Genomic DNA, 8777 nt, shown 5'->3' on the forward strand with positions numbered 1-8777 from the left:
TCATATACCACACCTCCAATAGTGATGACGCTAAGTCCCATTGATAGTTGCCTGGTGAACTATTTTATCTCGCTTCGTTGTTCGGAGAATATTGCCAAATTCTGGACCATTTCAGAATTGTTATATGAATGCATTGCCATTACTTACTATTTACAACAAGGATCGATACGAATGTAGGCACATTTATACCTTCCTTCTCCTGGCCCCTTTTAGGGTGGATAGTTACGATTGTGAAAGTTCCCTCCAATAGGGTACTCTATCTTTAAGACACACAGGTAGTTCGGCACGTGACTCACATCCAGAAAGTATTTAAAATACTCGCCGGGTGTGTTTCAGGTTGCAATTATCTTAAACGGACGTGAGACGCCGCCAGCCACCCCTTGTGTGAGCGTCTTTCCGCTAAACATCCAGCTGTTACCGCGGTAAGTCTGTACCTTCGTTGCCGGTTTCCGACAAGGAGTTTATGTAACGGTGCTTTGTCGGTAATCCTTATATTAGTAGAGTAATTATCCTTTATCTTCACGTTAAAATATTAGCCGTTTTGTTTCCTTTTTATTTTTAGACTCACATATCTTGAGTCCTGTCACTCGTAAATTAAACGAGCAACACAGCATATTTCCGGCTTGTATCAGCAAGTTAACATGTCTCTGAACATTTATTTCGGAGTAAGCGAATAACTCCTCTATTCCATTTGGACGTTATTTATACAGTTCCTTTGGTGAGTTAGATTCACTTTTTATAATAGGCCAGAAAGTTTCCCATTCATTACAATTACGTGTTTGGATGTACTATCCGATACTATGCTTCCTTCTTTCCAGATACAATCTCTGCAACATTTTGAAACATATCGTTCTGGGAAACGTGTAATTCTTTAACCTTCAACCGAGTGCCTGGAGAAATCCCGCCTTTTTAATGATAACTGCAGTCTTTATTATAAAGGTGAGCTAGCAGGGTTTACGCGAGAACCTGATTTAGCTATTTTAGAGCTTCACTATAAATTTTAATTAACATTCTCATCCCGCACCTAGGTGACTGTTCGAAAGAACATAGGATCATATTGAATTTCCCAGGATTATTTCACATGGTCTTAAGTTCTTCTGTATACATCTAAGAGACCTAGGATACGTTCCTTTCTCTTTTTTAAGTAAGTCAATGTATATGAATAATATGAACTCTATATGCCCAGACCAAAAGCAGCTAATTAGAATCATATAAGGTTATGTCCACATATAATGTTGACATGTTTGAACACATCTTGTTTTTATGAACGTTTTGTATTGATATTTGCTATGCTTTGCTATATAGGAATTTCCCTTGTGTCAGTTTCACTGAAACTTTATTTGAATGTGAATGCTCTGTTCTTTCATCTTGATGCTCAGTTATACGTTCATGTTCAAATTATTTAATCATGTTATTAGGGACAAGGTTTATAATTAAGGAGGACATTTTTCATTATGTAATATGAGATCTGAATGTATTTTATGTAATTGGTTTATGTTATGTTTTAAATTATGCACATATTAGACTATGAATTGGCATTTATTTTCTCCTTGTTGTTTATTATGTGTTTCAGAAATTTATGTGGCTCCTGAAGAAGGCGTTTTGTCAAACGCCGAAACCCGCGTCAACTACATTAATTGCCACTTTTATTATTAATTGTGTGTGTTTCAATTGAATTTTCTGTAAATTGGTTTCAAACTACGGTCCGATTCCTTTTTGTATTTCTTTGTGCATATATTATGTTGAATATGAATTTTGTTTGTATTTATATTTCAATATAATTGTTTATTAAACAGTATATGGTTTTAATATAGAGTATATTCTTTTATGTCCTCCAGTTTTCACTTGTTCCCTTTGTCAATATTGTGATTACCTAGGATTTGTTACACACATATTATTCAGCCCTCTCACATTCCAGGATAGGCCCCGCAAATCTTCTTCATCCTCCTTCCCAGACGTCTCGCCTTCTACAACCAATACAGCTCTGCATCACTAAAAGATAATTCAACGCCTCTTCAAGGTGTCTGTCTCTCGTCATATGTATGAAATTCCAAACAATGTCATCGATGCTGCGAAGTCCCAGTAACCTGCCTCCCCCACCCACTGAAGCATCCCAATCATGCCAGAATCTTGTGGTCCCCCCCCTCCCAACAACAAATATTAACAATGCATCCCGCCTGTACTCAACTCTGTCTTAAGTGAGCCAAACAAGCACATACCTTCTCCCCATTAACGGGAAAAGGGAGCACAAAGAACCCATAACATTGTAATTATAATGGGGTATTCCCTAATGGGAAGCAAAACTAGGTAGCACAACAACCCCTCATACCAGACCCAGCTGCACGCTGACCACATGTGCCTTGCAGGGTCTAATCTGAGGGTGACCGGCAGTTCAAATATCTATCCTAACTTCTACATATGCTAACGATTATTGGAGACTTATTCAAAAAAGCGAGATTGAATTAAGAGAATTTTTCTCATTTTCAAACGTATTGTCACCTTTAACAGTACTGCATGTAACATTCCAACATAATCCAACATGTTCAATCCCCTTTTGGGGATAGTGATCCTTGTGAATCTTCCTGGGTTCGCTGCAGTCAGTTCTACTTTCTGAGCTGTTTCAAATAATCCTCCACTTGTGCGGATTGATGAAAAAGTGTTGCGTCCCCTGATGGGTAACACGGAGGTGAGCAGGATAAAGTAGAGCATAGTCTATCTGAGCTTTCCTGAGCTTTTGTTTCAACCCCAGAAATTTGCGGCGCGCCTCCTGAACATGGGCCGTGAAATCTGGGTACATTGTAAATGTCAGGCCGTCGTAGGTCAGTTGCTTTTTCTCCCTAGCAATCCTTAGGGCCACATCTCTGTCCCGGTAGTTCAAGAGGCGCGCAATGATAGGCCTGGGGGCACTGCCTGGAGGAGGGCGCTGTCCCAACGACCTATGGGCTCTCTCCACCACAAATTGAGAGGACAATAGTTCAGCGCCCACCACCGCTCAAGGCAGCTTTTCGATATATTCCTCCATTCGGCCTGAGCTAGTACTCTCTGGAATCCCAAGGACCCGAATATTGTTCCTGCGAATTCGGACCTCAATATCCTCATTTTTGTCCGCTATAATTTTGAGCAGCCGATCCATCTGTGACAATGCTTTCTTGAGCTTGCTAGTGGTGTCCTCAACTTCAGAGACGCGATATTCCACCTCCTTAATCCGAGTCACGTGCCCCTCAATGGTGCGCACTATTGCATCCATCCTTGTAGACACCGTGTCTATTTTTGATGCCATAGTAGCAAATCCCTGCCGGACTTCCGTGAGGATGGATCGAAGATCCTCATTTGCCGTGAATGTGGAGTCCTGCTGAGGGGCTTCCGCCTGAGCACTCTCCTCTGTATGCTGCTGTTTGGAGGTTTTTTTATTCTCGAATGTGTGCTTTGGCTGGGGCTTATCCAGACGCCCTATCCCGGCACTCATCTAGGGCACCAATATTATGTTGTAGCTGCAGCCAAATGCCCGCGACCTCAGCCTCACCCAGCGTTGATTAACAAGGCAGCCGCAGATGGTCACTCTCCAGTATACGACAGCGCTGCAGCTAGGACGTATCGAGGGGCGTCAGCAAGCGCACCATATCACTAATTGCCAGCAGGGTCTCCCATCAGATACAGGGCATGAACTTACTCTTGTTCAGGCCTGCCCAGCATAACACTCAAGGTGGGCACACTAGGTACCGCCACCCTCCATGTACAAGGACCACTGTGTAAAATGACTGTCGTCAGTCACCTCCGCCAACTATAGTGCTCTTAACCAGAAAACAAACATGGGCAGTCCATGCAACAGTAGTCCTAATCCCGCATGATCCCCAACACCAGGCGTCTCTTCAGTCCTCACAGTCCCAACGAGGCTGCCCACAGACAAGGCTGTCGCTATCAGCACCCCCCCAGGCAGCCTACAAATGTCGCAGCACACCACTTATCTCGCAGTCCCCAGAAGGGTGCCCTTATCTACAGCAATCGTCCGCAGCTGTGTTCCCAACAACAGGAAAAGAACAAGGCCCATATAACTCCGGATGCCACTGCTTCAGCTGCCCAATCTTTGTGTCGAAACCGATGGGGGACAATATGGCGGCTCACCAACTGCTCCCATGCCACCGCCTCCCAGTCCGGCACAGCGTTCACCCCGCTATGCCTGTCAAATTGTTAGCAGCACTCCTGGGCAGTCCGTCCCCCTCCAAGGATCCCTGCTAATATCCTCACCAGTTGGTATAGGAGATGTCGGGCATCCACGTCCTCCGCCGCTGTCCGCAACAAGATGGCCGCTCACAGATCCGCAGCGGAGGTCATGACCAAACTCCACAGGGCGGCAGGAACAGCCTCCTATCAGCCGATATTGCGGAGCACTTGTTCAGCAAGCTCCGTGAGGCAGACCCCTCTGATCGCGTCGTTCCGCACTAGCCGTCACTCGCATTCCTCCATTGTGTACCACCTTAGGCCCACACTCCTCGTGGCTGACCGGGGACTCGCGTAGACGTTCTCCCCGCTGCGCAGCTCCAGGCACATACCGATGACAACGCGCCCGAAAAATTCCTCACACTAAAGAGTGCAGCGGCGCTGTCCGCGGCCAGGATTATTACACCGCCAGTAGCGCAGGGCATTCAGCTTTCGTCTCCCGCAGGTCAGGGCTTATCTTTCAGGCAGATATCAGGATAATTAAAGGATAATGGAGCCGGTCAACGGGAGCCTCACCTCTCGGTGGCCATTCCGTTCGTGCGCCACCTAGCCCCCCGGCCATGCAGGCAATGTTTAATTGTATCCAAGCTTCATAAGGCAGCCAGTTCAAGGACAAAGGGTCAGGGATGATATGGTTGTATTTTTTGGTGCCTTTACGAGCCTAGCAGCTGAGTTGAGAGCAGCCGTAAGAGGAGCACTCTTCACTCTAGGTAGGCTGCAAAGGGTTGCGCTACCATAGTCCAGCTTTGATAACACTAAGACTTCCACTGCCACCTTTAGGTCATGAGCAGGGAGGTAAGGTTTGAGTTTCCTTAGAATGCTGAGTTGGAAGTTTGCTCCTTTGGAGAGGGGCTGATGTGCCTTTTCATGTTCAGCTTTTGTCTAACATAATTCCCAGAGAGGTTGCAGAATTAACAAGGTGCAGCCTACAGTTAAGAGCATGATTCAACCATTGTTCGATGACCATAGATTGCTTGTGTGGTGCGATAAGTAGGAATTCTGTTTTGAGAGCGAAGTCTTTGTAAGGTGAAACGCGTTGGCTGCGCTATCTTGGAAGCACGCAATAAAGAAAAATACTACACTAATAACCAAGACCTACGAGCGAGCATCTGTTTAATGTTGAATGTGGTATTTCACGATTGTTTCTGTTGCATCTCTATCTTTAAAAAAACAATAAAGTAATAGTTGAATCTGTGCACAACTTTCATAAGGCAGGGGAAAAGCCTTATTTGATATTATCTGTCTGCTTGTCTGTTGAGTCACTAAAAAACACTTTCCTTAACAGACTTGTTGGTTATCTACTAAGAGACCATCCATTGAACTCCATATACAATATTTACATTTCATAAAAAAGTTCAGCTGAATTTGTAAAAAAAATGGAAATCTGACTGTTTAAATATGTTAAATATATAAATATATATATTTTTTAAATTTGTTTTCCATTTTTAAAAATTACATTACATTACAAATAGCATTTTAAAGGATATTAATCAATATTTCTACAAACGGTAAAAAGCAAAAACATATTTTACAAAATGTTTACATTAATTATTATCAAGTTATTAAATACATTCTTTTAAAACTAATAAATACCAATAAAATATAGTTTTTAATTTTTGAATCAAAATAAGTACATATTTAAAATGGATCTTTGGATTTAGAATATCTTCTAATTTATTCATCTTTTCATTACTTATTTTAAAAATACTACCCACCGTATTCCTCAGTAAAACCCCAAAAAACAGAAAAAAGATTATTAACAAACAATTCATTAATACGAACAAAAATACGCAGGTTAATACATATCATAGCCTAATTAATTAAAACAACAGAAGCATACAAAATATTTTTATTTGATAAAGCACTAATATTTTGAAATTCTACCCACCCTAATACCCTAATAAAACCTAAATACTGGAAAAAAACATAAACAATAATTAAGAATTAAATTCATGAATAAAAATGAATATTAAAACATAATTAATTCAACCATCAAAAAACTATGAAATTATATATTTGTTTTATAAAACATTACCCACCCTATAGCTTAGCAATTCCAAGCAACCAAAAATCAATTAAAAAAACGGTTTATAAAATATTTTATGTCATTATTCACAATATAACTGCAACAAAAGCTCTAACTACATGTCATATAAAAATAATACTAACTACTACAGTATTTTAGTGATAAATAGTTTAAACTTCAATATTATTGTAAAATAAGATATACTTATACCAATATTTGAAGTAAAGCAGGCACGAAATACTCAAGAAAAGTTATCAATGACTGTCTTGCTCTTGAGTATTGTAATAAAATACCCTGGCTGGCTCATGGTAATATGTTAATAAAGGAAATTGATGCAGATCTTCAAATTCAGAACCCAGTGAATATGTAACAGTTTGGTAAGAGAGAAATAAAAGCCATCCTTATGAATAAGTAAGTAGCCAAGAGAGAAATCAAAGAAAGGCAGAAAGTCTCAGTAACCAAATATCTCGAAGTGCCTATATAACCTGGGTTGCAGGGATATCTTGTGACAGTAATACCAGTCCAAAAAAGATTCTACCTTACCAGGCTTCGATTAGGTATCATACACCACTTCATAGCTATGCCAAAGGGAGATGCGTGGTCCAATACCCTCCCTAGATGCCCATGTGATGGAGATTCATTACAATCCTCAGTGCACTTTACATTTATTTGTAGATTCTACAGTGCGATTAGGGCACGTTTTCCGCATCCAGTTTTACAATCTAAGAATTTTATAATACACAAGGAAGCTTATAAGTTTTTATGTAGTTCTGAGTTCGACCATATTTGCCATGTGCTTCATTATTTATTTGGAGTGCTAGAACAGAAAGGACAACACTCTCAATTTATGATAAACTGGTATATGAAAATGATTAGTTTTACTAGTATGCACTGTGTTTTTATCCTTTTTATCTATAATATGAATACCTTGTTCTTAATATGTGATTTTCATCCTGGATTTTATCTATGATAGAAGAAATTTTGATAAATGTATTGAATTATATACGCTTTCATGATTATCGAAACATGAAATGAATAAAGCTGATTTGACTTTGACTTTGATATACTTCCCCTCAATATTTCCTTTCCCTATTTTTGTGATCACAATTTATATACCTTGCTGGTATGAGCAGACAGTATTCTAGAGTCGAACTTCAGGCGCCATAACATTATGCACATGTTTTACTGTCAGTGTAAATAAAGCTTGTTTCTGTGTCTAATCACTGAGAGGCCATCTAGGTGTTGGCACTGTATGCATGTAAAAGTGCTTGTATAGTGCACAGCACAGAGGTATAATCTAGGGTCATTCAAAGGGGCAAGTAGCTAAGAGATAATGCCCTTTGAAAACCTGTCTGCTGTTTTTTTCGGATTTCAGGTGAGTTTGAGCAGGTTTCATGCCTATGGATATATTATTCCTGATCCTAAGTGCCTGCATTGAGCAGGCCTACATTCAGTTGTTTTACCTTCTCACACTTCTTCTTCTGCAGTTTAGCAATGTCCTAGCTCCTAGTATGGTAAATGGTCAGTTCCTTGGCCAGTCATGTTGGGAAGATGTTGTTTAAGATGGCCTTGTAGGCGATGCAACTGATCTTGAAAATAATGCGGGTTAGTAAGGGGAGAAAAGGTAGTTCTTCAGGGTTGTGGTGATGTGATCAAATTCTTGAAGCTCTTGATTAGTGTTGCTGCGGTGTGTACGCACATTTAAGGATAGCCATAGTGGTATAGGGAAGGCCGTGAGAAGAGCATGGCCTCCAGTCACGACTTGAATTATTGGTCTGAAATCAGCTTCTGAGAGGAAGGGGTTCACTATTTTTAGGTGGGAGAGCTAGTATCATGCTGTCTTAGTTCTCTTGACAATGTGTTCTTTGAAGGCGAGTTCTGTTTTAAGCCTGAATCCGAGTAATTTTACATTGAGACCATAGGGGTAAAGCAGAGTCTAGGTTTGTGTCTGATAACTAGCCTTGAACGTATGGTTGTCTGGAGCTGATGGTGAATAGGAGGAATGTATTCCTTGTTGGGTGAGTTTTAGGCCCCAAACACAAGTGGACCAGGAGCAGGTTAGGTATGTACTGCGCTCAGCCAATATAACTACCTCGATGTGTGCGATATTTGCTGGGTGCAGGAAGTGGCTCATAGTCTGAAAGTCAAGCTATCCTGGCTGAAGACGGCTGATAGCCAGAAACCGGTCCTAGGATGCATGATTCCAGTCCAAATGTCTGAACTGGGGTGGTGTGGAGTACAAAAAAACGATGGATTTAGGCCCAGATCTCTGTACTGGGGTGAATGTATGACATTGTTCTGCATTCTGTCCATCAACTGTTGTTTTTTCATATTCTGAGATGACACTCAGAAAATGAAAAATATTAGAACATTATTTTTCCCTAAGTTTTACTCCAGTGTATTTTAGCATGTTAAACCAGCCAAAATTTATCAGGAGAAAGTTGCAACAAACTCTAGCTTACAGAGTGATGAGAAATGAACCTTTTACTCTTAAAGTTAGGGCCTCAGGTGGGTACTTTATATCAAAATCTGG

General features: G+C 40.8%; 1 long non-coding RNA gene across 1 annotated transcript; it reads left to right on the top strand.

The window, feature by feature from the left end:
- Window positions 1-353: 353 nt before the first annotated feature.
- Window positions 354-1697, top strand: LOC147668303 (uncharacterized). The gene is made up of 4 exons (XR_015304131.1): window positions 354-422; window positions 563-718; window positions 819-939; window positions 1574-1697. It is a non-coding gene; the product is annotated as an uncharacterized LOC147668303 (long non-coding RNA).
- Window positions 1698-8777: the final 7080 nt, after the last annotated feature.

The sequence above is a fragment of the Lissotriton vulgaris genome, unplaced genomic scaffold (genome assembly GCF_964263255.1).
Source record: "Lissotriton vulgaris unplaced genomic scaffold, aLisVul1.2 SCAFFOLD_2912, whole genome shotgun sequence".
Taxonomy (NCBI): Eukaryota; Metazoa; Chordata; class Amphibia; order Caudata; family Salamandridae; genus Lissotriton; species Lissotriton vulgaris.